Here is a 9,815-nt window from a genome sequence, read left to right as displayed (position 1 = left end):
CGGAAAACTACAGGACACTGAAAAAAGAGATAGAGGAAGACGTAAACAGATGGAAGAACATACCATGTTCATGGATTGATAGAATCAACATCATTAAAATGTCCATACTACCCAAAGCAATCTATAGATCCAATGCACTCCCCATTAAAATACCAAAGGCATATTTCACAGACCTAGAAATAACTCTCCAAAAATTCATCTGGAATAAAAAAAGACCCGAATAGCCATAGCAATCCTGAGAAAGAAGAACAAAGTAGGTGGGATCTCAATAGCAAATTTCAAGCTGTATTACAAAGCCACTGTTCTCAAAACAGCCTGGTACTGGCACAAGAACAGACATATAGACCAATGGAATAGAATAGAGAATCCAGATATCATCCCTAACCACTATGCGCAATTAATATTTGACAAAGGAGGCATGAACATACAATGGAGACAAGACAGTCTCTTCAATAAATGGTGTTTGGAAAATTGGACAGATACATGCAAAAAAATGAAACTAGATCACCAACTTACACCATACACAAAAATAAACTCAAAATGGATACAGGACTTAAACATAAGACGGGAAACAATAAAAATACTAGAGGAATCCACAGGCAGAGAAATCTCAGACATATGCCAAAGTAATTTCTTCACCTATAATGCTCCTAGGGCAAAGGAAACTAAAGAGAAAATAAACAAATGGGACTACATCAAAATAAAAAGCTTTTTCACAGCAAAAGAAACCATCAACAAAACAACAAGAAAGCCCACTGTATGGGAGAACATATTTGCAAATGTTATCACTGATAAAGGTTTAATCTTCAACATCTACAGGCAACTTATACAACTTAATAAAAGGAAGATAAATGATTCAATAAAAAAATGGGCAACGGACCTAAACAGAATCTTTTTGAAAGAAGACAGAAGGAAGGCCAAGAGACACATGAAAACATGCTCAAAGTCACTAATTATCCGAGAGATGCAAATCAAAATTACAATGCAGTACCATCTCACACCTGTCAGAATGGCAATCATCAACAAATCAACAAACAACAAGTGCTGGCGAGGATGAGGAGAAAAAGGAACCCTCGTGCACTGCTGGTGGGAATGCAGACTGGTGCAGCCACTGTGGAGAACAGTATGGAGTTTCCTCAAAAAACTGAAAATGGAACTCCCATTTGACCCAGTAATCCCACTCCTAGGAATATATCCCAAGAAACTAGAAACACCAATCAGAAAGGATATATGCACCCCTATGTTCATAGCAGCACAATTCACCACGGCTACGATTTGGAAACAGCCTAAATGCCCATCAGCAGATGAGTGGATTAGAAAACTATGGTACATCTATACTATGGAATACTATGGTGCTATAAAAAAGAAGGAATTCGGGGACTCTTCCCCCTCCCCACATGGGAGTACGTTCTGTGGGACTCTTCTCCTTCCCCACGTGGGAGTCTGTACTTCTTCTTTAATAAATTTCCACCTTTGCTAAAAAAAAAAAAAAAAAAAGAAGGAATTCTTACCATTTGTATCAGCATGGATGGACCTGGAGAGCATTATGTTAAGTGAAATAAGCCAGGCAATGAAAGAAAAATACCACATGATTTCACTCATTTATGGAAAATAAAGAACATTATAACCTGATGAACAAAAAGATAGATACAGAGGCAGTAAAGCACCGAACAGACTGTCAAATTACAGCAGGAAGGCTGGGGAGTGTTGGGGAGGGAGGGAAATAGATCAACCAAAGGACTTGTATGCATGCATATAAGCACACCAATGGACACAAGACACTGCCGGGGGGTGGGATGAGGGCTTGTGACAGGAGGTAGAGGAAGCTGGGGGAAGGTCAATGGGGAAAAAAAAAGGAGATATATGTACTAATATATGTAATACGTTAAACAATTAAAAATAAATAAATAAATAAATAAATAAATAAATAAATAAATAAATAAATAAATAAATAAATGGGGATTCTTCCAGTGAGCAGTGTTTCCTTGGGAACAACATTCCAGCGGGACCAGAACTTCCTCAGAACCAGGCTGCAGTCTGGAGCTCCCCCTGTGTGACTCTTCCTTCTCTACTTTCACAGAACTTGACCACCACCTGCCTTCACCTGCTCTTCACCCTTTATTCCTTACACGCATTTCTCTAACAAATCCCTTGGCATTTAGTCTCATCATGAGCACTGCTTCTCAGAGGACCTGCACCAACACTTTCTCTCTCTCAATATCTCTCCCTCCTTTTGTTTCATTACTTGACCTCTAAGTCTTTCATTTAGAATTGTGGTCTTCTCTCTGTCTGCGTTGCAACTGCTCCCGTCCAGGCTCTGAACTATTGCAACAGGCTCCTGCCTGGTCTTCTGCCACTAACTGGTCCTACTGCAGTAATACTTAATACCCTTTGATGGTTACTCATCTGCAGGATAAAACTAAAGTCTTCTTTTGCATGACATCCGAGTCCTTCCTTCACCTGGCCCTGCCTCCCTCAGTTTCTTGGGACCTAAGCTCCAATCAGAGTGAATTCTATTTCCTGTTGCTTTATGCCTGGATATAGAATATGTGTTTTCCTCTGCCTAGAACCCCCACACCATCCACATGCCATAAAACATAACATGGTTTTTAATCAAAGAGAATAAGTGATTTTTGTCATGGTGTGCTTTTGTGAGGTTATTTTTTTGTGTGTCTGAATAGTAAGACTAAGAAATTATTTTTCTGTCCTGACCGGTTTGGCTCAGTGGATAGAGCGCTGGCCTGCAGACTCAAGGGTCCCAGGTTCGATTCCAGTCAAGGGCATGTACCTTGGTTGCAGGCACATCCCCAGTAGGGAGTGTGCAGGAGGGAGTGTGCAGTAAGGAGTGTTTCTCTTTCATCGATGTTTCTAACTCTCTGTCTCCCTTCCTCTTTGTAAAAAATCAATAAAATACATTTTTTTAAAAAGAAAAGAAATTATTTTTCTGATTCATATTAACTGATTGCATGTTCCTTTAAGGAATTTATTCCAAGGACACAATCAAAGATGTACAAAAAGATTTCTACACAAGACCCATTCATCACAGTGTTAATTGCAATAACAAATTTATGAAACAATCTAAATGTTCAATAAAAGAAGGTTGGTTAAATAACTAACAGGCCAGCCACAAAATGGAATATATGTAGCCACTAAATATGGTTGAAAAAGAATAATATCTTGGAGAACTGTTTACATTTTATTAAATGAAAATATGGATTTTAAGTACTCCATGCCTTTGGCAGTCCAATTTTAGCATACCTGGGTATCCATATCTATGGCTGTTTATGTTACAGCTAAAAGAATTTACATTTTCCAAGGAAAGGAGAAAGTATGGGTGTCTCTGTTTTTTAAAAAAACATATTTTTCTATGTTTTTTAATTTTTCTTCCATAATCATATTCTAGTTTATAATAAAAAAAAATACCTTGTAGTTTTCTGTGTATAGGTCTTTCACATCCTTTTTTAAGTTTATTCTTATACTAGAGGCCCAGTGCACGAAATTCGTGCATGGGGGGGCAAGGGTGGTGTGTCCCTCAGCCCAGCCTGCACCCTCTCCAATCTGGGACCCAAATTGCCCTCCCTTGCAGGCCTGGTCCCTCCCAACTGCCCTCCTCTGCAGGCCTGGTCGCCCCCAACTGCCCTCCCCTGCAAGCCTGGTCCCTCCAATCTGCCCTCCCCTGCTGGCCTGATCACCCACAACTGTCTTTCCCTGCTGGCCATCTTGTGGCTGCCATCTTGTGTCCACATGGGGGTGGCCATCTTTGACCACATGGTGGTGGCCATCTTGTGTGTTGGAGTGATGGTCAATTTGCATATTACTCTTTTATTAGATAGAATATTTTATTCTTTTTGTTGCAATTGAAAAAGGATTTTTTTCCATTTCTTTTTCTAAAATTTCACCCCATCTTCATTGCAGCTTTATTCACAGTGGCCAAGACATGGAAACAACCAAAGTGTCCCTCAATAGAGGATTGAATAAAAAGATGTGGTATAGTGGGTGGGAAGAGATTAACCAAAGAACTATATGCATATATGCATAACCCATAGACACAGACAATAAGATAGTGAAGGCCAGGGCGGGAGGCTGGTGCGGGCAACATGGGGTCAATGGGGGGAAAAGGGGCCATCTATAATATGTTCAACAATGAAGAATTTTTTAAAAAGAAGCATAGAAAAAAAGAGATGTGGTACATATATACAATGGTACATATACTACTCAGTCATAAGAAAAAATGCAATACTTTCATTTGCAACAACATAAATAGACCTTGAGGATATTATGGTAAGAAAAATAAGTCAGTTGGAAAGAGTCAAGAACCATATGATTACCCTCATATGTGCACTATAAAACTAAAAGCAACAACTGGACAAACAAACAAAAACATATAGACACAGACAACAGTATGGTGGTTACCAAAGGGAAAGAGGGGTTAAAGGAGGTAGTAAAGGATAAAGGGGGTCAAATACATGGTGATGGAAGGAGATTCAACTTTGGATGGTACATATACAACACAATATACAGATGATGTATTATAGAATTGTACACTTTTATTAACCAATATCACCCCAAAAAACTTAATTTAAAAAAGAAAAAATGGCCAAGCAAAATATTGTTTTCAAAACTTCTTAAAGAAACTTTCTGCTAGTAACCACAACATTCCATTAATAGAATTCACCATAAATCTTTCAGCAGAATTTATTTTTATATAGAAGAGAATTTGCTCTTCATAGAAAAAGGAAAAAATGAACAAACTATGATAGCACCTAAACGATGGGGGGTCAGGGGATGTAGGGTAGAGGGAAAAAAATTTTAGTTTTTACAACACCAATAAAATTTAAAAAATATCCACAGTCTGAAGATTACATTTGTATCTGAAGACCAACAACAATATTTCTTAATAAATTAAAAATAAATATTTGAGCTTAAGCTTACACAAAATTTGACATTAGATAATACACTATAAATAATTACAGGTAATTACATCCTATCTAATAAAAGAGTAATATGCAAATTGACCTTGCCTCCACTACACCCACAAGCCACGCCCACCAGCCAATCAGAAGTATGCAAATTAACCCAGCCAAGATGGCTGTGGCCACAGAGAGAGCAGGAGGCTTGGGTTTTCCCAGCAATGGGGGAAGCCAAGCTTTCCACCTGCCCTGGCCTGCCTTGGCCTCCACTTAAGGCTACAAAGTTTCAATTATAGAAGATAAATAAATCCCAATAAAAATGGCTGTGGCCACGAAGCGAGCAGGAGGCTTGGCTCCACTCAAGGCTACAAAGTTTCAATTATAGAAGATAAATAAATCCCAGATACCAGGGCCTCCGCTTGGGTCGCCAGGGAGGCATGGCCAGCCTGCAAACCACCACAGGCTCCTCGCCCAGGCTGCCCTATGCCCCAAGGGAACCCCCACCCTGATCCAGGACACCCTTCAGGACAAACCAGCTGGCCCCCACCCATGCACCAGGCCTCTATCCTATCTAATCCTATCTAATAAAAGAATAATATGCAAATTGACTGCCATTCCAACACACAAGATGGCTGCCCCATATGGTCAAAGATGACTGCCCCCATGTGGACACAAGATGGCCACCACAAGATGGCCAGCAGGGAAGGGCAGTTGGGAGGGACCAGGCCTGCAAGGGAGGGCAGTTGGGGGTGATCAAGCCTGCAGGGGAGGGCAGTTAGGGGTGACCAGGCCAGCAGAGGAGGGAAGTTGGGGGCGACCCGGCCTGTAGGGAAGGACAGTTGTGGGGGGACCCGAGCCTGCAGGGGAGAGCAGTTAGGAGTGACCAGGCCTTCTGGGGAGGGCAGTTAGGGGTGACCAGGCCTGCAAGGGAGGGAAGTTAGGGGCAAACAGGCTAGCAGGGGAGCAGTTAGGCATCAATCAGGCTGGCAGGGGAGTAGTTAGGGTGATCAGGCTGGCAGGCAGAAGCGGTTAGGGGCAATCAGGAAGGCAGGCAGGCGAGCAGTTGGGAGCCAGCAATCCTGGATTGTGAGAGGGCAGTCGGACATCCCTTGAGAGGTCCCAGAATGGAGAGGGTGCAGGCTAGGCTGTGAGACACCCCTCACCCCCCATGCATGAATTTCATGCACCGGGCCTCTAGTTTCATTAATAAATGCATATTTATTAGAAAAATCTTTATGATCAAATTTATAGTTTTTCCTTTTTTTGGGGAAAATAACAACAAAAATACATTGAACTGATAACAAAACTTACTTAAAAAGTCATTTTCTTTGTGGATTATTTTCTCTTACACTGAACAAACTAAAACAATTGCCTGGACTTTGCTTTCCTTTCTCTAGCATGATTGACAAGAACATGGTTTTTCCATTTGGAAAGTAATAAAACAGGATCAATAAAGTAAACATGCTTCCAGCACAGTAATCTCTCTAAGACGAAAAAAGTTTTTTTACATTTCTGGATCCAATTTAATTTCAACAACTAACAAAGGTGAACTTTGCAGAATTTCAAAAATAAAAGTATGATTAAAAATAAGCAGGAATTTGCCCTGGCTGGTTTGGCTCAGTGGATAGAGCATTGGCCTATGGACTGGGGGGTCCCAGGTTCGATTCCAGCCAGGGGCACATGCCTGGGTTGCAGGATCGATCCCCAGTAGAGGGCGTGCAGGAAGCAGCTGATCAATGATTCTCTCCAATCATAGATGTTTCTATCTCTCTCCCTCTCCCTTCCTCTCTGAAATCAATAAAGAAATATATTAAAATAAATAAATAAATAAGTAGGAATTATTCGGACCAGCAATTTTCAACCTTTTTCATCTACTGGCACACAGAAACTAATGACAAAATTTTGTGGCATGCCAGAAAATCTTATATTTTTTGCCAATCTGACAAAAAAAAATTGGTATAATTTTGATTCACACTGAACAGCTAATGTGATGGCTGTTGTCATTTTTTTATTTGACAGTCTAAGGGAAAAGAGATCAGTGCCCCTGACTAAATAGTTGGGTATTACATGTTTTAAATTTTTTGTGGCACACCAGTTGAAAATTGCTGCCCTAGATCAGTGGTTCCTAAGCTTTGTGGGGCTTCATCAGTGGACTGTTAGATTCCCTGGCAATCTTCTCTTACCTGCATCTCTCTTCTCACTCTCTTCTACAAATGGTACAGGAATGTAATTTCTTTTAGCAATGGGAATTAAATAATTTTATTTGAAATTTTTCTTGAATTAAGGCAGTATTAGCTTAAAATCAACCTGGCGGGGGTGGGGGGAAGTGCTCATTGCAATCATGTACAAAAGATTCTGTGTCCCTGGCTATAAAGCAAGGAAGAGCTGACTTTGAAAGGGCCTTTAGAAACAAATCTAGGCCAAATCAGATATTAGTATCCTGTGAGAAGAGAGGCAAAATGCACGTTATCACAAAAGCATAGCCCTCAGAAACTTCCCAAGCTGTGTAAATATATCACTGCTTTTGACAGTGCTGATTAAATCAGTGAAAATTTTCTCCTTTCCCTTCTCCACAATGGCCTATCAACACTAGAAATCTCAAATGGCTCATTTTGTTGTTCTTTCACCTCACAAATTCTACTAATGTGCTTGAGAATTGTGGCTTGAGTCTTAAAAATCTCACCTTGCTTTTGTACCTATACAGTTGAACACAATGTAAAAGGACCCTGATTTCACACTTTCTTGAGGTTTGCTAACCATTCAAAATAAGAGCAGAAGATGGAAGGAGTGGGTTTTAGTCTCAGCAAAACAAGGGACCACTGCAGGTCTTGAGCAGAGGGGTAGCATGAGCTTATTTCCATTTCAAAGGATCATGTTGGCTGCTGTGTGGAGAATAGCAGAGCAAAGGGGGAGTGAGGGGCCTGTCTGGAGGGCACTGCAGTATTGCAAATAGGACATGGTGGTGACTGGGTCTAAGCATTTACTATTACAGGTAAATAGGACATAATTAGAGTTGAAATCTATTTTGAAGGTAGATCAATGAGGTGGGCTAATGGGTTGGATGTGGAGTACATGAAAAAGAGAGAAAGCAAGGATATCTCCAAAGATTTTAGCCTGAGAAGCAGAGCATGTGATAGGAAAATTTACTGAAATAGGTACCATCTTTAATTTCACTTTTATTGAAAAATACCTCCCTAAAATAAACTACACTTCATTACTGCCTTTTAAAGCATGCGTATGGAGAAAATGTCAATCTCTGCTGTTTATTTGGAGATTTTATAAGAAGCTCAGGACTGTTATTTTGAATCTAAGTCATATATATGTAATGTGATGCCTGGTGAGTCATTCTGACTTTGTATGACAATATAGCAGACATTACGAGTGGCTTTAAAGAGAATTATTTTAAAAATGCTATGTAGATGAAACCTTGTTTCGTGGTCATTTTCCCCCTTGAAATTGAGAACAGAGAATAAAAATAATGTGTGATACTGTTGAGTTATATTTCTATGGTTTTTAAATGATCACATGGCTGATCAATAAGTAATTCATCAATGTATAAAATAAAACTTGATGTATGTCCAACAGTAACTAGGGTAACACTCTTCTGAAGATTAACATTGCTATTCAGAGTCAGTGGTTTCAGCCAACTGGTTTTTTGTTTTGTGGACTTGCATTTCTTCACTGAGAGCTGAATATGACAAGATGCTATTAAAATAACAGGAGTAAAAAAAAAAAAAAAGGAAGAAAGAAACCGTAGCAGGAGAAAAGAGCAAAAAAGTAGCCACTGAAAGAACCGAATACCTTAGTCTCATTTCATATGGCTACAGCGTATTACCTGCCATCCTTGATGAAGAAAAATTGAGGGAGAAAAATTGGCTCCAACTCCTATCAGGCTCTTGTTGTGGTAATAACACGTTATCCCTTTCTTCCAATATGCCTCAGCTGCCGAGAAATACCTTAGTGAACTTTGACTGGGGCTCAGCATTGTAATTTTCACAGTGGGAACAACATTGCTTGCTTTCTGGGAAATGTGCAGTGGCCTTTTTCCCGCAGAGACGCTAGCTACCTTCACAGGTCTGCTTATAAGCCCTGTACTCTCTCATCATAGAAAGTTCTCCCATGATAATTTTTACCCCCTGCCTCTGATATTCAGGCTGAGACTGGCTTCGTAGGGAGCCTGACACAACATTTAAATAACTCAGCCAATCTTTCGCCATATGCTTTCCTGACCCCCACATCCCTTGCTCCTATCCTCAAAGCCAAGTCCGTTCTCCCATGTCAGCCCTTGTGAAAGAATTACCAGAACATAGGGATAACTATGAAATTTGACTAATTTAACAGAAATACATTTTCTGCAAGGTCAGATAAGTATATTTTTATAGCATTAATTCAAACAAAATGGAAAACTGGCTAATTCACGTAAGAAACAAGAATTTAAATTCAGATTTCCAAAAACTTTTAGTTTATCTAATCAATCTCATTTATCTTATTGAAAAGGCATTGCTTCCTGCTAACCATGTTCCCCATGTTCAAGGGCTAAACTTCTGGTTCATTTCTCTACTCACTGACTGGGACTCAAGAATGATGAGAATTCAATGAAAAAGATAGATTCTGTTTACAGGTAAAAGCACTCAGTGAGAGTTTATTGACTACTCAGTCAATAAATATAGGGACTAAATAAATATAGGAAAAATACTAAAATCTATGGAATAATACGAACATGATAAAAGGCCATCAAAGAGTTTACAATCTAGTTGGAAAAAACAACACACGGAACTATATAAAACATTTACAAAAAAACATAAGAGCAAATTAATTCAGTACCATGAAACTAGCTTTGTCTGAGGTACAGCCAACTTTAAAATATGACTTTCAGTCTTAGGGAGCTCACATCTCTCTTCCTCC

The sequence above is a fragment of the Plecotus auritus genome (genome assembly GCF_963455305.1).
Source record: "Plecotus auritus genome assembly, chromosome: 5".
In the NCBI taxonomy this organism is placed as follows: Eukaryota; Metazoa; Chordata; class Mammalia; order Chiroptera; family Vespertilionidae; genus Plecotus; species Plecotus auritus.
The sequence above is the reverse complement of the archived record's forward strand: the minus strand, read 5'-3'. Positions refer to the sequence as shown.